This window comes from Patella vulgata, chromosome 2 (genome assembly GCF_932274485.2).
Source record: "Patella vulgata chromosome 2, xgPatVulg1.2, whole genome shotgun sequence".
Taxonomy (NCBI): domain Eukaryota; kingdom Metazoa; phylum Mollusca; class Gastropoda; family Patellidae; genus Patella; species Patella vulgata.
Window position 1 is genome coordinate 71157754 of NC_065880.2, and position 26826 is coordinate 71184579.

At 35.2% G+C, this 26826-nt stretch overlaps 1 protein-coding gene across 2 annotated transcripts in view; it reads left to right on the plus strand.

The window, feature by feature from the left end:
• The first annotated feature begins 1330 nt into the window (after positions 1 to 1330).
• The window catches only part of LOC126810601 (neuronal acetylcholine receptor subunit beta-3), a 74271-nt gene continuing 48775 nt past the window's right edge, over positions 1331 to 26826 (plus strand). Inside the window, exon 1 of one of the 2 annotated variants that reach the window (XM_050535763.2) lies at positions 1331 to 2042. The gene's annotated coding sequence lies outside the window, so the exon portion shown is untranslated. Of the gene's footprint in view, positions 2043 to 24643; positions 24928 to 26826 lie in introns of those variants that run through there. The other variant, XM_050535764.2, reaches the window with a different exon arrangement.

The following is a 26826-nucleotide window of genomic DNA, read 5'->3' on the forward strand; positions in this document are numbered from 1 at the left end:
TTTGTGTATAGTGGACGTTTAACCGGTTGCTCCGGATTTGGGTCTATGACAATCCATCCATTACACCCGGTGTTTAGCCAATATTAATGAATGTTATTTGGCGTTCATCGACCCAAGCTCCAACGATCACTCCAAAGTGAACAGTTACTCTCCTGTGGTGAGTCATATTGACTCATTGAGTAAGGTCCTCGGGATATTCCAGCGTGGTTGTCAGTGGTACAGTGCGGAGGTCTCGGTTACAATCGCGTTATTCGCCAATAACGTTCCTCCAGATATTTCAGCCTAAACTGTCAAAGGTTCTTTTACGTTTTTGTCACATCTGAACGACTAGACCCATTCCGGAAAATCTTCTCGGCCAACTACAGACGCGAACTCTTGACCTTCTGGTTAGCGACCCAGCGCGGCTCCCAATGAAGGACGGGGGTTGGTGCATTAGACGTTAAACCCCATCTCATTTCATTTACTCGTTGAAACCAAATTTGTCTGGAACAGTCGTTACATAAGCATTGTTGGATACATTGGTTATATGTAAATACAGCGTGTTCCTTTCACTCGTTAAAACCAGATTTGTCTGGAATAAAGTCGCCACATAAATTACTTATAAAAAGTCTTACTCTATATATCTACAGCCATACGAAGATTGTCATTTTAAACATTTATTCAGATTACTCGACAATTCACATTATTACGATCACCATAAAAGCATATTAAATGAAATGCGGTTAACACCCTGTTTTATGCACCAAAGGGGTAAATGCCACGAATTGCGCTATTATGGAAATTTTACTCGGACAGTGGTCAGAGTTCTTTTTACCACTTGGGACATCGATTATTCAAACCATCCGATTTTCTACACGTTTTTCCTAACAAGCAAGGTCGGAAGTCCAGAGGAACTTTCACGATTAACACTGGGATCTTTTTATCGGGCCAGTGCTATCGCGAATAAACATTTAAGCACAAACTATGTTCGATGCACACGCAGGACAGGCTTACCCTTACTTAAACACCCTATGCCATCCTTCATGCCGTTAGGAAGTTGAAATAATTTATGTTGTACATTATGTTATTATATCCAGTATTTTATGAAATACTGAGTGGTGTCATGTTCGATACATATATAGGACATGATTACACTTACCAGAACACCTGCTACCACCTTCTATGCGGTTGGTTAAGATGTGGAAATATCTCACATACATTGTATGTTACATTATCCAGTATTTCAAGACAGGGTGGCATATATGATGGCTAATAATTATTGAGAAATAACGGGTTAATTATTCTGGTAGGTAAGTGTCTACAGACAACTAGAACTATAGAAGTTATATACATTAGACAGTGATCTTTAATACACTGCAATTGGTTAATATTGGATGATGAGACTCAATGTCTTTTGATCGATGTTTCGCAGATCAATGAATGCAACTTTTATAGCAGACGACGGAATCAGCCACTGAGCAGTAATCCGTTTGACATACGTTACTAAGACGCTTCTAGGGAATTTAATGTGATTTTTTTCAGCGAGAAAATTTCTCGAATTGAAATGAGTTTAACTAAGTTACTCTTCGATTTCAATATGGTTTTGGTCATGTTCGATCGTCCGACGGCGCCTTAAAGAGTGTTTGTGTATTCATGGACATTACAAGCAGTGAAGGAAGGCATTGTCAAAGATTGTGTGACTAGAAGAAGAGCATATTATTGTACTCTATACCCCCGGTTGTGGTGGAATCGAAGTAGCTGTTGATCGCAAACTAAACACGACTCTATATTTATTCAGTGCTAGCTATAATCCTTCACAAATACTCCCCACCACTTACACAGCACACGGAACAAAAACTTTTCAACAGTTACCAAAGAAATGCGATCAAGAAACCCCTCCTGGCACACCAAGGAAATTCGATTTTTTGATTCATGAAAGCGGCGCCGTATTTCGATTGTCAGCAAGTGTAAGCAGTCGTGAAAATGGTGGTTGGATGAGATAGATAAGTGATAGATGTAGTATAGCATAACAGACAATTTATAACAAGACTCTAAAAACAATAGTAAGTTTGTTTATATACTCTAATATACTTTTCTTCTTAATTTCATATTTATTAATTACGAACCTTTTATAGATACATGTATTATAGAGTTTGATTTTGTTTTGTTAGATTGGCGTTATATTAATTGCGTCGTAACAGTTGTCGCATTCGATCCAAAATTTAGCATCAAAGTGATTTTCTTGATGAATTTTAATAATCTACATGTCGTATTTCAGATTTTATATATTTACCTCGATATTTCTATTGATATTATGCGTTATCATTTTGCGAATTTTAGCGGCGATACCGTGTTTGTGTCTGTTATCAAATAACCACTACGTGCGCCATAACCATATTTTGCTAATTGGATCTATATTTTATTGACAATAATTATAATAGGACACAGATCTATATCCGAGAATATCCCACGTTTGAACTTTTTTGAGAGTTTTTATCGTATTTAAACCTTGAAAGATGTTTTTTTTTAAAACGTGGTCAATAGGCGAAAGGACGTTGACATATTGTATACATATTTTAAAAAAAAAAAAAAAACATTTTGAGAAAGTTTTTGTTTTATTATCATAGACGCTCACATATTTTATAATTTACTTTTATGATATTTAACCAAATGAAAACAATCCGCGTTCTATTAATTAGAATTAGTCTATATTTTGACTAAACGTGTGGGTCGATTTTGCTTGATTTTTTTACGTATAATGTATCACGTGATAGGTTTTTATTGACGTTTTCTTGTGTTTTATATAGTTAGCTAAAACAAAGACTACATTACAATATAAGATTAACAATGTTTCTATTATTCCCAATGGTGCAGAAAAGTAGGACTTTAAACCCCATTTCATTTGTCATTAAACAATGTGTCTAAGGATTTTAGGAAAGGGATGTTAGGTCTATTGAAAATGTATATCTTTGCGTGCACACTGTTTTGCATCCGTTCATTAAAATGGTTTCCGGTGTGGTTCCCCCTTGTCAGTGATGCAGGACGGATGGCCTGACAAGGACAGCTGTCTAGTCGTTCGGGTGCGACGAAAAACCGAGGTCCCGTGCACACATTGGCGTGCACGTAAAAGATTCCTTGACAGTTGGAATTCGATATAAGAGTAGGCCGTAGTGCCGCTGTCCGGGCAAAATTTCCCTCATAGCACACTGTATGGCATATGCCCGTCTTCATTAGCCCAGTTCGGAGCAGAACAGTAGGACGTTAAACCCCATTTCATTTCATTTCATTAAAATGGCCGACGAAACATTACAGACAAATGTTTAAGTTTGATTAAGCTATCTGTATTCTTATAAACATTGAATCGTATTTATTTTATCGGGTATAACTCTTATTAAATTACACGATTGATTTATAATCCCATCATATTTCTTTAGTTTTTCCTTTTTATTTATTAATTTATTTATTTTTTAATTTTTTTTTTTGTTGCTATTCTGCAAATATAACACAATATGTCATTAATCGCAACAGTTCCTGCTATATAAAACATATTGCCTCGGTTCAGACCGCATGCAATTTAATACAACTAGGCCGATCAATTTAACGGATTTTCCGCTTTGAACTATAGCTAGATTAATTAAAGATTTTGGATTTGTGGGGCCTAATAAATTGTTGAAATTTATAATATTTAATTTTCATGAAACTGTGTAGTATAACGGATGTACTGTGTTTAAAGGAGCTAAACCTATGGCTCGAAATTATCCATAATAATCGAAATTAAACACACGAATTAGAATTCAATATTGTTTAATTTTAATCAATATCTATGTTGTTATTTCGTGAAATTATAGGATCCTAATATCCAATATATAAGACACAATTAACATTTTAAAATCAGTAGATGATGTCGTGTACTCTGTGATTTCGAGTTGCCATTTGTAATGATCAAAGAAAAGCATGTCCGAGAAGACCAGTGCGGAAATAATAAAAGAATGTTAGCTGATTCACTAACGACAAAATAGTAACAAAAACGATTTTCAGTCAATCTGGACTAGCCCATATTTCACCATTGATAAGATATTCTGTATTTGTTTTTAAAAACATTGAATGTAAATCTCTCTATTATATACACTCAAATTACGTTAATATGTACTTTTAGACCCAAAATATACGCCAATTAATTAAAGTATAAAAACTGTGTGGTATATGCGTAGTCTTTAAAGTATGAAAACTGCGTAGTATATGTATAGTGTTTAAAGTATGAAAACTGTATGTATAGTGTTTAAAGTATGAAAACTGTATGTATAGTGTTTAAAGTAACAAAACTGTTTGTATAGTGTTTAAAGTATGACGGAGGGGCTGACAAGGAAAGCTGTCTAGTCGTTCGGATGGGACGAAAAACCGAGGTCCCGTGTACACATTGGCGTGCACATAAAAGACCCCGTGGCAGTTGGAATTCGATATAAGAGTAGGCCGTAGTGCCGCTGTCCGGGCAAAATTTCCCTCATAGCACACTGTATGGCGTATGCCCGTCTTCATTAGCCCAGGTTAGGAGCAGAACAGTAGGACGTTAAACTCCATTTGATTTCATTTCATTTCGTTTAAAGTATGAAAACTGTATGTTGTATAGTGTTTAAAGTATGAAAACTGTATGTATAGTGTTTAAAGTATGAAAACTGTATGTATAGTGTTTAAAGTATGAAAACTGTGTAGTATATGTATATTGTTTAACGTATGAAAAAAATAAGAGTACTCAATCCCATTAATTAAGGACTTTTTGCGTATTTAATTCTTGTTCACGCTATTATAAATTTGAATTTGCTGGAATAGTCTTTGTAAGTTAAAAAAAATGGCTACCTTGCGTGCAAGTCGAGAAAACAATTAAAATCGAAGTCAACAATAGTTAATGATCATACTATTTCATCAAAGTTCAGGCAGGTTGGAATATTTGACCTGGAATTTAGAAATTGTATCTATTACGTGGGGAAATATTGTTGCAAATCGTTCCCAAGTTTTCGGTTTTTATGCCTTTAATGTCTTAACAAATCATTTTTATAACACCAATTTAAACGATGGGTTTGATCGCTATGACAACAAAACGATCAATTACATTTAGAAATATTAGAATATTTCAAGACGCAATAACAATATCCATCTCTTCTCGTCAGATTGGATCCCGCAGTGGTTACACTGTACCGTAACGATTCTTTCTGATATTATATATAGGTATTCCAGAATGATAATAAAATTCCACGTGATCAGATGGGGCAACAAATTTGTGACTCGAATATTGAAGTAATAATAATTCAGTAATAATTTATTTACTTCCAATGTTTGCAGGTAAAAATTTCAAAAAGTAGGCTACAATAATTGTGTAATTACTTGGCGTCAAATCTCAATAGTAAGTACTTTTCAACTTAAATATGTGTTGTGTAAGATTTCGATAAAGAGCTGACAGTTCTCGGTACAATAGTAAAAAAAAACCAGATAATGAAAAGGGAAAATATTGAAAATTTCAGTCGCATTACTTCATTCTGTGCGGAGTTATGGTCGTTTGAAGAAAAGTATAGTCTCGGTTGTTATTGCTACCGTTGTTACGATAATAAACAAATTTTCGATTATTAGTTTGTTAATTAAATTATAAACTGGCAACCGTGTTTAAAGCCGTTCAAATTATGGGCTTGACATGTGAATAAATGTCTAGTTAATGATTTATATAACATTTGAGGCCAAACGAAAGATCTGCATTAGGCAGATTTAGTTCTTACATAATTATCATTAATATTGAACATTTTGATCATTATAATAATAATGGACAAGATTATTGTCTTTATGGTACGTAGTCAGGAGCGAGACTGGCTATAAAGTTTGATTGGTGAATTAGATAAGTTCATATACATGTAATCGGTAATCTTGTCACGAATGACTATTAAAAATAACATTGCTACGACCATAGAGTACGTAATTGTATAATTTAAATGAGCAGTAAAAGTGTTTGCGAGCTTTCATTGACAAAGCCTTGGTCCCGTTTTCGCTAGCGTTCAATAACTCCGCAAAAATTTCAATAGGAACTCTCCTTCTGCCTAAAGGAGCAACCTCGGTAAGTTTTGAGGAAAAATCAAGAACTCTGATTTGCGTTTACAGACAGGCGTACACACCGGCAGGTGTACGAACAAATAAAGCTGAGGTCAAACTACTGTCCCACTATTTGTTCTCAATCCTTTGGTGCTTACCCTCATCCACATGGTCTGTTTCTGAGCGGGAGCCACGGTGGCTCAGTGAGTAAGACGTTGGCTTCCTGGAGATCCCGTGATCGATCCCTCTGTTGACCGGAATTTTCCCGGCGTGCCCCTCCCCCTGTCAGTGGTGCAGGACGGAGAGCATGGAAAGAGACAACACATGGGACGAAAAACCGAGGTCCGATGTACGCATTGGCGTGCACGTAAAACATCCCTTGACAGTTTCAATTCGGTATAAGAATAGGCTGTTGTCCGGATAAATGTTTCATCATAGCACATATATGGCGTATGACTGTGTTCATTAGCCCAGTCGGTGCAGAACGTAAGACGTTAAACCCCATTTCATTTCATTTCTGTTTCTGGGCTGACAAGCACACACATGACCCGAATCCTACCCAACGACCCTTCAAGATCATCTTTTTGAAACCCCCTTGGGCTATTTGCCTGATTGTTTGCAATTAGACAGAAAGGAAGTTCACTAGATCCTTTTCATGTTTCCTGAGAAATGTACTCCAATTATTATATATCACTATAAAAGTGGGGCTTTGGCGTTATAAACATACATTTATAAAATGATAATAGTTAAACCATCTGCTTGTCAAGTAATAAAGACCTTAATTTATTAAACAGCTGCCACATGAAACGAACTATAGTAATTAGTTAATCTATTATAATAACATAAATAAGACATAATATTTGATGACAGTAATGTTATTCCATCTTTAACAAATTTGAGTGAAGCCTGTATCTTTACATTCCTGGGACTGTGCAGAGCTCACTTGATTTGATATTTTTTTTATTTTTTTTTTGGGGGGGGGGGGGCGGGGGTTCTTGTAATATCTGTGTAACTTATGTCTTGTCCTGCGTTTCCAGTTTTGTTTGCGTGTTGTGGGGTCCTCTTTCACTTACCAGTTCAGTACTTCTTCATATTTTAAGAAACCTGTTAACCAACTTTCTTTCTTCATTAGCCCACTCGGGGCAGAACAGTAGGACGTTAACTTCATTTCACTTCATTTCATTTTGTTAAAGCGATAATTTCTTTTTTTTAAGTTATATTTTTAAAATGTATTAAAATAAAACCTTAAAATAGATGGTATCTAAAAACAGTCCTACCTTGTTAAAGAATAATCCTATTAATCCTATAATTCACTATTGCAGGTTGAGAAATTGGCAAAAATATCATTTTATCATTTTCAACTTCAAATTCAAACGTTTAAAGATAGCTATTCCATGGGGGGGGGGGGATAGAGAAACAAGGGAGGAAATTGTGTTATTATTTCCGGAGTCAATGATTTTTAAGTGTGAGAATGATACCTATGATCGTATAATAGTGAGTTGACAACCTATTGAACAAAAGACATAATTATGTTTTGACTTTCTTAGAAAATATGAAATTCTCGCGTTAACCAACTTAGATTAAATCATGATTTCAAATACGGTTAAAGTACTAATTTAGGTTTATTCAACTGTGATCAAGTCTTAATCATATGCGTATTCAACTATTTGTTGAGAAGTAACATCGAACAATCAAAACAAGCTTGAAAATCACTTGTATTTATTTTAAATAAAAATGCTAAACTTTGTTGGTGTAAAAGTATAAAATTGGTTTTACAATCAAATGGATAGAAAGTTTGTCAGAGTTTCTTCATAACACAAAGTTTTCATCGCAAACATTAATTCAAAAACTTATAAATAAATTGAGTTTACGAAGGTGTGTGTAAAAGTACTCCATTGAACGTATTGCTAACATGATATTTCAGTGTAAAAAAAACGTTAAGAAATCTGCCTTGTAAGAGGATTGATCTAGGTTGTATTTCCGTTGATGTCATGCGTAGCTATAATAATTTGTTTACTGCGATTTTTAATGCCTTTATAAATGAATATGCATTCAAGCAAACACTTACAGGGACGCTTATTGACCCAATAGATAAAGGTCACTATTGATAATCAACTAATGGAAAATGTTTACATGAATGTGCTTATAAAACAGTAAAGTGGTCTGACCAAGATATAAATATAATCCGAAGACGACAGAGGCGATTACAGTATCAATTCTGTGATAATACGTTGCTTTAAATATAAATGAAATGAGTAAAAATTTTCCCTGACATCGGCGCTACGGCCTACTCTTATTTCGAATCTCATCTGTCAAGGGTTCTTTTTTTTTTGAGTAGGCTACACACCAACGTGTTTTGAATATAATTTATACAACGGCTAAGGTAGAAGATCTTATAACACTTCTAATTTACGCCGGAAGTTCAAATAGTTCGCATACTTTCGTATTTAAACGACTAGATCGACAGAAACTTGTATTAATCACATTAGGATTGTTTTTTTTTTCTTTATCCTAGCCTCGTGGGTTCCGATGATATAAAGTTCCAAGTCTTTTTCGAGACTACTTCATTCTACCCTCCAAACGAATGCTTTAAAACAATCTGGTTTGGTGTATGCTGGATAGTTTTAGTAGTGTATACCTTGAAAATAGTATATACAATTTTATTATAGGAGGATATACAGGAATAATTGGTCAGGATTAATGACTTGTCAGCCAGGAAGTCATCTGGCCGTAAAGTTCGTCTGGTAATATCGTTTTCCAGATGAAAATCGTGTTTCTGGACGTCTGGCCAAAATAATCTGATATTATACTGATTATGATTGCCCTATTTGATATAAAACAAGTAGAAATTAAGTATTCTCTATAGCCAAATAAAACTATTACATATTTTTATATACCGGTATCTTACTACCATAATATATTGTGGTAAAACTTAAGGCAAGCAATCTAGGAAGTGTACATGGCTCAAAGAGGTGAGGTATTCTTGTTATAACCACAAGACTTGTTTAATTAATATCGTCTAGGTATAAATATTTTACATTTAGATCGATAATAGTAATAGGATGATTGATAATTTCGAACTGACTTATTTGACGATAAAGAGACATCCTGTTACAATTTTAGGCATTTCAAAGGGTTAGAAACGCTTTGTAGAAAAATATGGTAAATACTACTCTAATTAATGACGATCAGCATTAGCAAAAACATTCAATGTTATTCATTAACTAATTAATGGAGATCCTCTAATGATTGACGAATTACCAATGTTCTTGTTATGATTTTCAGCAGTGTTTAAGAGCTGGTATTTACACACTACGTGTGATGCGGTTGCCCTGTACTTATCAGGGAACCTCGGTGACTCTTTGGGAGTTCGATCCCATTGACAGCGATGGCAAGGACAGCCTCTAGTCGTTGGTATGGAACGGAAAACCAAAGCCCCTTGTACACATTGACATGGACAAAAAAGAACCCTAGACTGTTGGAATTCGAAATAAGAGTAGGCCGTAGTGCCAATCTTCGGGCATAATGTCCCTCGTAGCATTCTTTATGGCGTATGCCCGTCTTCATTATCTCGGTCGGTGCAGAAAAGTGGGATGATCACATTCATTTCATTGCGATTGCCATATACTTACTGTAATTATCGACGTGGTACATTTTTACATAAGTTAACTAAGAAGGAATGTTTTTTAAGATAATAATTCAAACGAATAACTCAACATACCACTATTCAATCATAGTTCATTTTAATTCTGTTAGCACCATTGCTGGAATGACGGACTGATCTGAATCTATTTTGACTATTGATTACCAACTGGATTGATAGAATGATAAACAGTTACACAGTACCACCGTACCGTAGTTACAAGACAGAATATAAACATCGAACATATGCCTACGCATTTCTCATTTTACTATCCCAATAAACCGTTTGTTTTCACAGAAAAATGTCAGAAAATGATTATGCTAAGACTTTCAAAGAATTGTTATTTCATGTCGTAAAATATCGCCACACTGCTTTAAAAGTAAATCTGGATTCTGTACAATATTAATATAATTATATCGCATTTTAAAAACGTGAAGTATATTTCTTCGATGTATTCTTTCTGAACTGAAAGTAAGACTGGAGGGATTTGGGTCAGACCAACACCTCACTTTGCGTGTTTTGATTGTAACACATATTTGCTAAGATATCCTTTATCATATAGACTAGCATGAACCCTTTGGACGTAATATTGATGACGTTGTGAAACATGTCATACTTTCAGCCGAAGCAGAAACACTCATCACAGATATACTCCAATTACAATAGACGATAAACCAACATATGTTTAACTTCGATATGCCCTACATCTAACAAATATTTATAATTTTTAATAGGCTGTATGCAAAAGAAGACCCACAATAATACCAAAAGAAAAGTCACATAGGAAATTTAATTTAGACTAATCTTGTCATGTCATACATTTCAAAAGTTTGTTTCTTGTAGTTGCTATTGCAACCATATGTTCTAAAGACAGCCCCAGTCCAACATCCATTCGGCTGGATAGTCTAGCTGATACGAAAAACTTCGATATGGATGGATCTTGGTTGTTTTTCGCACCGGCTTAACACCTTGGACCGCCAGACCGCCGACATTATTGCTTTTAAATGTCCCTTCTGGTTCACAAAGCCCTTGTAACCCGATATATTGTCGTCAGGAATCTACACCACCCCCCTCCCCATGGACACACTCATTTGAATAAAACTTAGCGTACTTTTTTGTGTGTCACGAAACATGAATGAAACCAACACAGTTTTAATTTAACGCATTTTACGATTCTATTTATCAGGGTTTTTTTCATACGGCTTGCTTAAATTAAAATGTAGAGTGGCGGGTTTCGTGCATGAGTTTCCCATGCATACACATAGTGCCTATTACCACGTGGGTTTATTTTACCTATTTCGAAAGCCTAGTTTTGTTAAATTTTGTCTTATATCGTTCATAGTACACTCGTAGGAACGGTAGATCATCATATATATTGGTCCTTTGTTAATAATTTTATGAATATTACTGGGGTCATACACGGGTTAACTATACTGTTGAATATGTAACAAGAAGAGTGGTTTAATTTTATAAGCACGTGGGATTAAGATTGATTTATGAAAGAATCATTTACAATTGGAATGAAATAATAATATTTTAATAAAACTTGGGGATAGTCGCTTTGGCTATATCTGTCAATACGTTACAATAGTAGATAAATCGCTATGACGTTAACAGCCTCGTTCGATGTGTAAAAAGGATTCGCAAATATAGCGTGTGATTTTAATGTATCACTAAACTATAGTATTTTCTTTTAATGTTCAGACACAATTTGGTGATCTACAAAAACAGGCTGTTATAGAACACTTACTAAAAGTGATAACAAATATAAAACTCTCTTTGAGTTGATGAATCATTAATTTACGCAATTAGGAAAACATAAATAAAGGTTGTACAGTCGGTAGAAACAATGCTGGACGTTCCAACAATTGGTCTGAAAGGAACAGGATGTATTTGTTCCCTGTCTGAAACTTTATTCTGTTTAATGATACGTCTAGAATATCCAGCAGTTTCTGTTGACTATAGTCTGGAATACCCAGATGTGTCTGATGTTTCATCTAAAATACACAGTCCTACCTGATGTCTCGTTTGGAATATCCGGCCTTTTCCGATAACTATAGAGTAAAATACCCAACTGTTATCTAGCTGATAACTGATCTAAAATACCCACCCTTCCTGGATGACTAGACTGAATTACCCAACCTTTTCTCATAACTACTCTGAAATACCAAGCCATTTTAGCTGGTGACTAGTCTGGAATACCCCTCCGCCTGTTTTATAACCAATTTGATCCACCCTTCCATATGCTGTAGCAATTTCTATCAGCAGACTCACCCCAACGAGTCTGGGGGGGGGGAATGACTTTATAGTAATATATTATGTATTGTACCATATGTATCCAGCTTGACATAAAAATGTAGAACTGAACTGTTGCATTGTTATTCCTGGTAAGACAAACGTCTTAACTAATAACAAGATAAATGTCTTAACGATATATCAAGAAGAAAATACACAACATGAAAAGGAGGCCAAAGAAGACAATTAAAAATACTAGACGACCTCAAGGCTATTAAGATATGTAGTAAAAATAGAGTGCATGGGTCATACGCAAGATATGGCGACCGGATTTGCTCGGCCCGCTTTCCACGTCTGACAAAATACCCATGGTGCTACACCATTTTGCCCCTCGCCAACTACACTTGGATGCTACTATCCTTGGTTCATTGATATATAGCTCTCGAGCGGGAACCTGAAGCAGCAACCTGTTGGAGAATCAAATTGGACGTCCAGTAACCAGTTTTCTGTACCGGAAGTGCCACCATTTTGACTTTTAATAGAATCAAAAAGGGCTACTACAGAAATTCGAATTTAAAATTTCTTCCAAAACATATCCTACAAATCTGGTACAACCACAATTCAGGTTGTCTTTATTTACCAAGAAATTCATTTCCAATTCTTATTTAGTTGATTAAGTTCTTAAAAATCAATCGTTATCTGTCAATGGGCTGCGAGATACGGATTCTTTGCCATGATCATGTAGCTGATATTTTGTACTTTGTGAATAGTTGGATTGTTTTTGCCCCCAGTTGTAGTTGAATGAGTTGTGTAACATTTAGTGATAAACCATCTTTAAATTGTAGAAATTGATCCAGATGTAGAGGTAGAAATGCCACCATTTTTATCATGCTTTAATCACGTGTGAACCGATGAAAACATGGTATCTATGACGTAAACAGACTCCCTCAGTTACGTTTTATGGACGTCAAATACACATAGTATGAGATAACAATCAAGATAATGATTATAATGACAAGAGAATAGGAATCTTAATATAACACTTCTTACGGACCATACCTTTATCTAAATTCTCTTCAATTAATAAACAAAATTTATACTCGGATAACATTCAGTGATTAAGATAACTGAGACATAAGACATTTTCAGATTGTTGAACTAGTAAAGGTTTCTGGGTTCATGGACAAAGGCCCATTCTGATTGCACCGATTAATGGTAAATAACATGGCACTTTAACTGTAAAGCCGTATATTCTGAATAATAGCTGTTTGCACTCTGGCAATGGCTAACAATCCCATACTCAGTAGAATCAAAGTTGATTGAATCCAGTTAATCACTGATACTTTAAGGAGTTTCAGTTCAAACTCTTTGATAGAATGTATCCATTTTACTTCGGGTTGCAAGAGAAACTTTTAACCGTTTTGTGTCAAAACCTTATTTTGTTCATAAGTATAATAGATCTGACTAGGTCCATCTTAATGTTTTTATTTTACATATAATAAATTTCAATGGCAACGACGTATATGATGTTTTTATGGCAGGATATTCTCTTTGGGAAAACTGGTACCAAATTCAAAATGGATAACGGTTACCACGTGGAATTTCTGATATGCAAATGGATTTCTGGAGCAATGCATATAGCAAGTGTACAATTGAATTTCACCACACCCTACAGCATAACCAATATATCAGCCACTTTCTGCAATCGGTTTCTAAATCGGAGACTTCCGTAATCAGCAAAAATATCTTATAAAATTGAACTTACATATAAAAAATTTAAGCATAGAAACTAATTAGCATGTTATTTTTTTAATTTAAAAAAAGAAACATTGTAGAGTAGTTAATTGTGCTTTAAAAATATACATGTCCTATTGTTGTCTCTATGAATTAAAAACTTTGAGATAAAATCATTAAAAAATATACAAAAAGTTAAATCTAATATCAGCATTTTTCCTTTTTAAAATCAATATAAATTTATCTCTTGTAAAGCACAAAAAAAATCAAGTAAAAGACATAATCATGAAACTTCAACACTGTTTGGCATTAACAATAAATAGAAAATATAGATTTCATTTCAACACGACATGGAATTTAGAACTTTAATGTCGAAAACAACACATGGGGCTTTAGACTTGTCGATAAATAACTTTAGGTATAACATTTGAGATTATAACTTTCTTAACAAGAAATGTCAACAACAGCGATGTGAGGACATTGACGAGGCAAAGACGGACAATGCCAGTGCTGTAATAGACGGGCCGGCATAGCTATATAGCAAATATGTATCTATTCATACATAAATTAATGTTAAAGAATTTATAAAGATATGAACTGATTATATCGTCTGAAGAACCGATGTTAACATTCTTGGGTTTCAATCTTTTCATGCAGAGTTCAACATGATCTGATCGGATGTCAGACAAGCTCTATAACATGTCGCCATATTCCAGAGTCAATTAAACCTCGTTCTCAATCGAACCAGACTTTTATAGATTTATCAAGGTTAAAATAAATTAAATCAAACGAATGTTCGTCAATTAATAGCCAAAAAGGACTAAAGTAATTTGTTCTTTTTCGTAATATCTTCAGTTAGATGCTGATGCTTGGATGAAAACGTAATGCTTGTTTCCGCTTAACGACAGGGGGAGATATTCAGCTGTCTATCAATCTAGCCATTTCAGACGAAATGTCCATCACGTAATAGTAAAAACCAGATGATTCGTGTTTTAATATGTAATAGGAAACCAAACTGTTAACAAAATGTTCACACCAACACGATACAAATGACAGTCATATTCTATCGGATGATCTAACTTTAATTGTTCTTTTCTACATTGTCTTAATTCCCCGTAGCTCAATTTTCTTCTTTAACTGTGGGCGTATGTAATTATGTGAACTTTAATAAAACAATTCAATACCATTTAAATTGAAACCGCAAAAGAAAACGTGGGTTGATGAATGACATATTTTTTCAAAATGTTTTAAACTGCTGATCGACAATCTTTGGACATTTAATTATAACGTTTCTTTTGTAATCGTTGGCCAAAAATCAATTATAAGGAGTTGTGTGCAAAGGAATTATACCATGTACCATCAACTTGTCGAACGAGTTGAGTGGTTTCCCATGAGATTCGTCAAGTATCACGGGGTAAAAATTGTGATGTCTACCGCACAAGTTGACGCGTAATTTATAGTTAGTAGCACAACTTTATATTTTGTGGATGGTAAGGATTTTTCCACAAATCTAACAGATTTTGTTTTCCACAAATAATCCATCAAATTTTACACAAATTTTCCCAATTTGTTGTCTTTCTATATCTTTAGAGAACTTTGTTGTCTTTCTAGATATATAACGAACTTCATTGTTTCTCTAGATCTATAAAATGAAATGAAATGGGGTTCAACGTCCTACTGTTAGCTCCGAAGATGTTGTCTTTGTAGATCTATAACGAACTTATTTGTCTTTCTAGATCTATAACAAATGTTGTTGTCTTTCTAGATCTATAACGACAACTATTTCTGTTTGTAGATCTTCACATAGCATACCCCATAATTCCATAAAAGATTACTTTAGATCACTTCCAGAATCTGTTCTAGACAAAACAACATTGTCTTTCCTGTTATGTGACTTGAACCGTTCCCTCGGCTCCAAATTGAAGATGTCTTAATCAGCAACATCCATAATACTGTCGTAAGAGGACACTTCGTTAAAATGAACAAACTTGTCCAATTAATAAATATACTTTTATACACACAAAGTGAGAGTCAGTATATTTATTTTCCTGTTTGGAAACCTCAAATCAACTGTCTGATGAACTATGGACAACACGTTGTTTCAAAGCAAATTTGAACAGAACGATTAGGATAAGATTTGACAAGTTAAGACACAAAATGTTATTTAAATTATTTTGAAAAAAAACACATTACTCATTAATAAAATTAAAAAGGAATAAATGAAATGGGATTTAACGTCTTATTTTTCTGCAAATGAAGTCGGGCATAACCTACAACGTACAGTGTGTTCTGCGGGTAATTTTACCCTGACAGCCGCGTTCCCCCCCCCCCCCCCCCGTCTACTCTTATTGAATTCCAGCTATCAAGGGTTCTTTTACCTGTACATGGAACCTCGGGTTTTCGTCCCATCCGAACTAATAAACACCACCGTTCTACGACATCGACAGGGGGGAACCACACTTGGAAATCCTGAGTAACTTTCTCGGCCAACACCGGGATCGAACCTTGGGACCTACGAGTATTGCCTTATGCCTAAGTTCCACATGGCTTGCGACGCTCCCGAAGCTTCCGGGACACTGTTCCCTGTTATCAGGCTTGGCTCCCTGATAACTAATAAATATGGTGGCATTTATATAGTAAATCACAAGCATAGCAGCTATATTATATTAACTAAGTACAAGCATAAACCGGTCATATACAATTCATTATAGCTAGGACAATTTCTGAATTACGAGAGCATCCGATTAATGAGAACGTTATAAAACTACTAAATGCTTAGAACTAAAATGATTTAGAATGACTAGAAGATAAAGATCTATCTATGATAGCTCGACACTCTTCCCTGCCTGGCTCTGCGCATCCAGAAAGGGGCAGCGCGCTGAAAAATCCCGAGGAACTTCTCAGCCAACTCTGATCAGCGAGCCAGCGCTTCACTGACTGGCACACCGTAGCTCCAACTTTAAAAGAAATTAGCTGATCGGGTTGAACCAACTCTAATAGCTGTGAAGGAATTTCTCCAATACCAAATACGGTATTATTGAGTACAGTAGATAATAAAAGATGTGTACGAGGTTTTATGGGTAATGATCAGGATAAAATTCAGGGAAAATTACAAAACGTCATTATTTTCTCAGATCATCAAAACGGAGAATAGATGATTGTTTTTATTTGTCTTCTTGCGTTTTATAATCTTTAGAATTCTCTCGAGTTGAGCTCAACACAACAATTTTATCGTGATCAGGCCGCAGGAAGTTATTTTTAATCACGCTTGTTTTTTTTTAAATCCCCTGAACGCCCCCTGCAAAATAAAACAATATTGTAAGAAGTAGAATCTTTTAAAGTAATATCGTCCAAAATGGTCCAATTCCGTTCAGCATTCTTCAAGCTACAATGAATGAAAAATTTGCCAAAATTCGATATCATCTTTAGACGAACGACATAAACGGGATATGGTGAAAAGTCAGAGCCATCTGTAATCTTCGCTAAAAAAAATTGTTGGTATCTTGTTAATCCTATTGTATCTAAATCGTGAGCTTATCTACCGTTGATATTTTGATTTTTTGTTCCTTATAAGCAATCAATTTAAGTATAGATTAAGTCGTAGAACATTGATACTTTCCGAAAATGAAACTTACGCACAGAAACTTTAAAACTAAGGTTCCACTTTTAAGTATAATAAGTGCTACGTATTACGTGTCAGTAAAGCGGATTGATTGATTAAAATTGTCACCACGTGCCCGTCAAAATGTTTATGGCGTAATGCGTTTATGTTTGGGTTTTTTCGACAAGATTCATATGAGTAGACGTTAAACACCATTTCTCTTTCTTATTTTATACTTACGTGGATACAACTTGAAAAGTACACGTTTTTCACGTCATTTGATGGCATAATACATCCACCCCAACCATATGTCATTTCGGCACCGACATAATATCCTTATTCCAGTTATTAGCGTGCGCGAAAGTGTCTTTAGCGGTAGGAGAACTCGGAGATACACCTTGTGACTCTTGTCCTTGCCACTTTTACGCGCAAGATCGAAACATATCGACTTGATTCGATGCTAGACCTTACTATATTAAGTCATCAACTAGACTTTATTTTGATATTAAATACTTTGGCTAAAGGACATTGCACCAAAGTTGCCTATTATAACCTTAGGCGTCTAAGATTCAAGTTTCATTTACAATATGCGGTGAAGGTTGTATAGTTATAGAACACAAAAAAACAACTATCATATGTCAAAGAACTTCATATAGCTGACAGACTTTAGGGTTTTCTTTGCATGTATATGATATTGAACAAAATAATTCTGGAATGACGCTGATGCATTACGAGTATAGAATGGTTGAATCTGAATACGTCAACGTCAGGCCTCCTTTGTACTATTGTCAATGTGAGTTGCAAGGCCTCCCTTTGAGCTATTGTCAGTATTCTGACAATGTTACCATGTAGATCATAAACAAATTTTAAACGAGTTTGAAATCTACCGTTTATATCACTTGGGTATTCTACTTGATATTTAGTTACAGATGTAAAATCGAACATAAGAGAATAACATTTTATAAAATATCGACAGCGAATCGATTTTACCTTTTTCTTTATAACGTTTATGCATCATGAGCTTTTATATTTTTTTATATATATATTTCTCCTTGCACTGGGATCTTTGACTATGGTTTGCTTGAGCAGCTGTATTCCATTGAGTACTAGACATGTTCCATCCGACTAACTTGTATTGCACACCCACGATGCATATCTGTAAAGATATTAAGGATACATATAGCGCAAGTTTAAAATCGATTTCAGATGGCAAAACAAAAATATTTGACTAATTATATAGGAGTGTATATCTGTAAATCAAACTTGAGGTCCTATCATTATATAATGGTATGTTTTTTCTTTTCACACAATTACGTTGGCATTTCTGTAGTTGATGCTAACTTCATCTGATAGAGACAAAGAAAACCAGAATGATGTATTGCCTACGATAGTCCTGGTATTTACCAGAGAGAGAGAGAGAGAGAGAGAGAGAGACTAACATATGGCACATCGATGATTAAATAATTTGATTGCACGTCTTTAGCAGTGGAAGGAAACCGATGGGCCCAGAAAAAAACTAACACCGTTCGGCAAGCGACCATACACTTTTCAAGTACAAGCTTGGGATAATAAAAAAAACACGCCACCTGACTCAATGCAACACGCCACCACCCATCCCCCCATTTATTAATAAATATAAATGCTGTACCACTTTGCACACAATAACAATGTCCGCTCATCCGTTGTCAGTACCCTTCTTCATTATCCCTGTTTAGAAAAGCAGAACGTTAAACCCCATTTCATATCATTTTCGTCATCAGTTCTATCAGAACCTAGACTAATCACGGTGGCTTAGTGGGTATGGCACTAGCCATCGAATAGTCTGCATACAGAGAACTATCTACTCCGAGAATAGATCTCTGTCCTAAATGGCCGTCATATCCAACAACTAGTAAACTGTTTTCTACTGCGGTACTACTCCGGTTCACATCTGTTATACACAAAAAGACTAATTAAACCTATTCAATTTTATTAATTTACAGCAAAATACATAATTCTCAAAATTAGTGTTTTCGAATAAAATCGTCGACTTAGCACTTAAGATGTCGGTCAACTAGTTTTGTGTATGTTTTCAAGCGGAGCTAATTGTAGACAGAGAGCGTACGTTTAGTATGGCTCTCGGACCGGCAGATACCCGAATCTATACTCGGACTGATTTCGCGCTGCCAATACGCGTGTGTCTTGTTTGCGACCAACTGGAAGCGGACGTTAAGCTTGACGAACGAACGACTAGGGCATCAGTGTACTTTCAACATTCCAAAACCCAAGAAGTCCAGCACCAAAGTCAAGGTTCCAGTATTCACGATGAATCTGTATGTTGGGACACAACTACGGCAGTCTAAATGAGGTGATATATCATGCGTTTCAATTAATCACATCCACATCACTGATTTTTTTAGAATATTTATCTGGTCACGTCGGCCCCTAACGATCACATTTGATCTGGCCATGTAGGCCTATAACGATTAAATTCTATCGGGTCATGACGGCCTTTAACGTTTATATTTTATCGGGTTATTACGGTCTCTAATATTTATTTTTAACAGGTCATGACGGCCTCAATAGATTATTATTTTATCGGGTCATGTCGGCCTCTAACAATTATATTCCATTACAAACTGTAAAGAAAGCACGAAAATTGTGGTGTAGAACAAGACAAAAATGGCGATTGAAAAACACGAACAATGTCGTGATGAATACAATAAAACAATTAAAACTATGTCTAAATCTAGCCTTTCCTAGTAATTTAATGTTTCAAGTAACAATTACAATCCTTTCAAGTCGACCCTTGAACAATAACAAATAGTCTGAAATGTCGCCATCCTTCTTTTCGATTGACCAAACAAATGCCCGTCTGTCTTTTGTATTATACTATGGACATGAAACTCATTTTAGACTATTATAGAAAAAGGGGTCTTATCACACACAAAATCTACAGAGCTAATGGATCGAATTAGAAAGTTAGTAGTAATTGATTTACTACAGACAGTTTTGTCTCTAAAAATGCGATCATTTTAATTATATCGCCATTACCACAACACTGTACATCGGTATAAAAATGAAATGAAATGGGATTTACCGTCATACGTCATATTAAATTCTATAACAACCAAGAGTTCCTATACGTCCACGTCCCATCCGAACGACTATACGTTGTCCCTTGCCAGGCCATCTGACAAGGAAGAACCACGCCGGAAATCCGATGAACACCGCGGCTCCGTAAATCGGTATAACATGCGTGTGTATCTGATACCGTTTCAGTTGTACTTAACCCAACACTCGACTTTAAATTAAGCACGAAGTATGTCGTGTATAATCCAGGATATGCTTACCCGTTCAAAATTCCAAAACACCTTGTACCACTTCCCATTATTATTCCCAAATATACCAATTGTTGTCGTTATTCGGTATCTCCGAAATTATTTATTAAACTACTGGTCATGATCGATTGTTATGGGGTGGGGGGGGCAAATGTTTAGCACGTGCGCGCTGTATCATAAGGTCTGTCCTTGAGTCAACAGGCGTGGTTTCCATTCCGCGGATGTACGTGACACGGTGTAGGGTCGCCTGTCCAACCTCTTGGGTTTTCTCCGGGTCCTCCGTTTCCTCCCACTGCTAAAGACCGCTACGCGCAAGCGAATTATTGAAATAAAATTGAACCATATGTTGGTCCCGAAATGACTTAGTTTGTGTCGAGTGGATGTTAAACCCCATCTCAACCCCATCTCTCTCCCTCTCTCTCTCTCTCTCTCTCACTATTGGTCGATTAGGCTTTGAATATAGCATTCATAAATATAACTACAAGTCTAACACCAATATAACTAATGTCTGTCTATAGATTTGATTAAAAATAACTTTGGTCTTGTGAAATGAAATGAAATAAAATGAGATTTAACGTGCTACTTTTCTGCACCGATCAGATATAGTCTTGTAAATAGATGAAATGAAAGTGTATTTTATATGTAATCTTCTTTTTCGTAAACAAACTAAAGTGGTTGCGACAGGTTGACATTAATGATCTGAACGCGGCATCCCCTGAGACGACATAATCCCTTTATTTCTTTGTCTAATTTTGATAGGAAATGTGTCATTGATTTCGTAAATATATGACAAACTCTGTTTCCATGTCTACTACCGAACACCGGTCATATTTCTTCTGAATTTAATTGCTTTAGAACCGCTTGCCGTTGGCATTCATGTCATTGGAAGCTACAGATTGTTTTTTCCCTGTGAAATATATAAAGAAAAATAAAGTTCTTTTATCGACATGTCTAAGGTTTGCGTGTTGTTTGTTTTATATTCTAGACTTTAAATACCACAATGTAATCTATCGTGTTTATATTTTTAATGTCAACCATTTGGTGAAAGTTTTCTAATCTGACTCGAATGTTTTTACTTTAAATCTTCCTATCGCCTGTCTTTCTTTTTTCTTTTTTTTTTTTTTTTTTTGTCTTTTTATTTTGGTGGGGTGGGGGTCGGGAGACTTTATTAACATGACCATTGGATAGCCGTGATATTGAATGAATTAGAACGCATTCGAAATTTAATAACTTACGGATAATCGCGACTTTGTTTATAATCGTAGCTATGGTACTTGCCAATCGAGACTACACTATCAAAACTTCAAACACTCATGACTTCTCTAAGAATGTAGTAATATGCCTGACATTTTTAATATCTTCCTTTTTTCAATATCTTTTGTTGAACCATTATTCCAAGAACAGCCATCTCTTTATCTAAATCTTGCGTAATTTATCTTTAAAGGTCCATAAGAGATTTTAAACATAACAAATCTATCTTTGCTAAATATGTATTAATTTTTGAATGAAAACAGCTGATATAAAATATTGTTTCATTTTATTTAACCAAGGGGAAGCAGCCATTTTTTTTATTTCTAAATACATAAACTTTTATTTTTACAACATTATACATTTTTTTTCTTTATGGAGATAGTTAATGGTATTATTAGAGTATCAATTATTTACTACTGATATTTAAAACATGTTTGATAATGTTGTGGCCCTTTCCAATTTAGAGACAATGAAATGAATTTGCTGATATTAAAGCCTGGAAATGAGGCACCCTTCACAGTTAATGTCAGGCACAAATATAGGCTTTGACAGACTCTCCTCCACTGCTACCTGTTATTTTGTTAAGTACAGATTTGATTTATTTTAATGATATTTATAATAGATGTCCTGAAAAAAGTTCGCTATTTTAGGCTCTAGCTCATTAGTGTCCGTCATTTCATCCCAAGAAGCTTCTTGTTTCATCCGGTACAAAATAAACCACATTATTACCAGGCCTGCTGATTTTAAATCTGTCTGTGAGTTATATTGATGGGATGGCTCAGATGAAATTTCAAGAATAATCAGAATGTATGTGTAAATATTGTTTAATTTGTCTTCAAAGATACTTCATAAGACGTAGACAGAAAAATAATGTTATAAAAATTCTCTTTTACCTTGTACTTGATAACTAATGTAACAGAATGTGCCAGGCATGATTAGTTATACGACAAATTCTTCCGAACGTTTGATATCTAAAGTAAAAGAATGCAGTATGAAAGATATATATTTAAGAGGCATGCATAGTAATATATTCCATTCTCTTTTATCCATTCCCTTTAATCTACACGGCTAACTACATCTTCAAAAGTGTGGTGTACTTGCTCTTTAGGGTTCTTAATTAGAATTGACCCCTGACCTGTATCGGTAATTTAAACATGTTTGACCTTAAGTTGTCTCCTTTCTACAGATCAAATGTACCACATTAAATCCTTAATCGCTGGTCTGTATCCTAATGGTATTTACCGGTGATCGTTCAAATCAGTTTCTGATGGTATCAATCATTGTCCGTGAACTTAAAACGCGTCAAATTGGTGCTCTGTAACAAGTCAAGTGATCCGCACTTATCGTGTTATTTACCAATTTCTTAATCATTGAATGATATCCGGATACACATGGTTGTTCAGGAGCATGTCTAGAGGGTGGGGTGGTATCCGACCCCTCTACTACCCGAGCAGGGCATATTTTTTTCTCCTACATCCATCAAAATAACGTGGAACGAACAAACATTCAAAACATTGTCGCTCTTTTGTCCGTACTCTGTACATGTAGTATAATGAGCAGAAATATTGTTTCAGGGCTTCTGATTATATAACATTCTCGGGTACTTTCCATGACCTCACGCCAAGCAGCTTGTCTCTGGATATGTTATGTATACAATGTATTAATTTGATTTTATATAAAGTGACTCTTGGTCCCCCGTATTCCTCCCATACAGTCTTTAAACATACATTATGCAAGAGCTAAATCTGCCTATTGCAGGCATTTCTTTGGGCCTGAAATGTTATATAAACTATTAATTAGACTTTTATTAACATGACAAGACCATAATCAACTCCCGATGCCATATTCTGATTTAATCTAAACATGGTGAAACGGGGGTAAGCTTCGAATAACCAGTGCGGTGATTGCAATTAATGCACACATTTTGTTAAACCTTCTGAAGCTAATGTCTTCACTGACAATGGAGCAATTTGAATGAAATTTTCAATAAATTCATTTTGCATTATCTATTTTCGAACTATATATTATAGTAAGAATGATCAGCTCTTTATCTAAATCTTAAAGAACGTATCTTTAACTTCAGTTCTATAAAATGTAACAAGAAACTGTTTACGTCATAGATACCAAGTTTCATTGTTGTACACGTGATTAAAACTTGATAAAAATGATGGTGAGATTTCTACCTCTACACTTGGATCAGTTTCTACGATCTAAAGATGGTTTATCACTTAAAACTCATTCAACTACATCAGGGGCAAAAAAACATTCCAACTTTTCACAAAGTACAAAATATCAGCTACATAATCATGGAAAAAACAATGACAAAAGTTACACAACTCGTTTCACAACTACAAATAATAACATGAAATATATATTCTATAGACTAGAACCAGTCAACGTTGTGGGTATATGTTACAAGTCCGTGTAATGTAAACTAGAATCAGTAAACGCTATTAACAATATTTGTATAGATTATTTTATCGTCTTGGTAGTAACTAATGGAACGATATATAAACGTCACTAATTCCCATATTGGAAATTAATTACCACCGCTTCTTGTTTTGGTACTTCTTGTATCTACATTAATAATACAAAAGTAAAACACCAGTACAACTAACGGGGGCCTGGGTTTGGTCTGGATTGCAGGATAGAAGATATAACCTCACACGAGAGGTTTTATTTCGTCTGGATTGTAGAGTAGACGAGACAACCATAGGGCCAATAGGGATATAGTTGTTAATGTCGTAAAATGCCCTTCTTGGGTTCTGTGGGCGTGGACACCTTTGCCTCAATAAGAATCTGCTGCACTTGATCATGTATAATAGTTACCCATTAATTATTTATATATCTCTACGTATATATTTAGTGGTACTTTATACGTATCGATTTCTATAGTATATAGTGGACTCAAACTTCACTACTTAATAGTTATATTATAGTGTTTCTACTTGTGGCTGGTTGCTGTACGTGAAGTAGAGATGTGTACAATATCAAACTGTGGCTTCGTTTTAAGTACCCATACAGCTAAAACATTATGAAAAAAAACTGTTGACTAAGATAGATAAACAGTGTGCGGTAGTTATTGTTTTTATGTGAGTATCTTTTTATTGCTTTTTTATTCAGCGTGTCTTAGTTTATGCAAATTTGTTATTTGTCGATTGGGGATTGGGTGGCCCAGTGGCTTAACGCGTGCACGTGAAATCACAAGGTTTGCCATTGAGTCAAGTTGTGTGGTTTCGATCCCCGCTTGTACGTGGCAATCGAATTATTGAAATAAAGATTAAAGGGCCAATCCCGATAGTATTTTGGAGAATAAAACTGCTTAGTTTTGTGTTAAAATCCCTTAAAATCCTCTACCTTAGGACCGAGCAACTAACTCAATATATGTGATACGTTTTCAAACAACTTAAACCCGTCAGTCTTAATCTAGAAAGGGAGACCGGTTTCCCAAGCTGTATTATGCGGTATCTGGATAAAACCAGACTTTTATTTTAAAAAATTAATGTGTAGGTGAAATTTACCTTTCGTTATCATGTAGAGCACCTTAGTCATTCACTGTATAGACCTCTAAAGGAACGGGAATCGATTATCAGGTCACCCAACGAAAAAATTGATCCGAAATCTTAAAAGGGTTACGTGTCCGGATAAGCAGTTTTGGCGTTCACGTCCAAACGACTCAATATTTTGAGCTGAATTTTTGGGACAGGGTAAATACACCATTCCTCTATATTTTGGCGCTTAAATTTTATACTTACTCGGACTTTTATTTTTGGAACTTTGTTCAAATCGGTATAGTCCCTTTAAACCATATGTGAGTCCCGAAATGAACTTGTTTGTGTCGAGTGGACGTTAAACCGGTTAGTTACACAAGAACGTAGATTTCATAACTGGACTGTTGTTTTAATTGTTAGTTTGTACGATGCACTCCATGATTTGTTGGGGTTAGGGGATCAAAATTGACGCAATCTGATTAAAAACACAGATCCTATTTCGTTTCGTTTTTTTTATAGTTCAAAATTTACCTGTCTTTACTACACTAGGATTTTGAAGAGTTGTTATATTATCGGCGTTTTGGTTGAAGTGAGGGATTAGCCGATGAAACCGTCTGTTACGGCGACTTGGCGTGTCATGCACGGAACTATGGGTAAACCACTAGAAACGTCAACGCTGATTGATTACTCAATGTATGACGTCATAGAGTTGAAAGCCGCTCCTGCGACTCCTGACACGACCTTCCAGTACAACTAGTCAGATCTTCATATAGTGTAGGCCATCAAAGGTATATAAAAACGAAACGAAATATTAAATATATCTGTATTTAATCAGTTTGAAATTGACGTTAAATATCTCTCTCCCTCTCTAGCTCCCCCTCTCTCTCTCTCTTTCTCTCTCTCTCGCGTATAATTTATGTGTAATTTTACCCAATTAAGGAAAGCATTTATCTAAATAGTCTAAAGTTATTATGTGACTTGCTAGTTAGATTTGAAAGTTGATTAAGCGGACAAAATATTTTCTCTCCAAGACATTTAACAACAAACATATCTATTTGTAGAGATGAAACTGTTGTTACAGTCTTGAAGAACTTCACCATTGTGTTATTCTTCCAGCTGATAACGCATCAAATAATATTTTATTCGTTTATAAGCTCTGGAGACCTTCTCATTTGGGGATCATTTACAATGTTCAATATGACTGTTGTTTCTCAGTTTTGTAGCACCATGGGTCTTTTGTTAGACGTGAAAAGTGGGCCTTCTACAATTCCTACGTATAACCCACGCCCTCGCTTCTTACTGCATATTTTAAAAGCCTTGTAATCGTCTAGTATTCTTTTATAAGCTCTGGAGACCTTCTCATTTGGGGATCATTTACAATGTTCAATATGACTATTGTTTCTCAGTTTTGTAGCACCATGGGTCTTTTGTTAGACGTGAAAAGTGGGCCTTCCACAATTCCTACGTATAACCCACGCCCTCGCTTCTTACTGCATATTT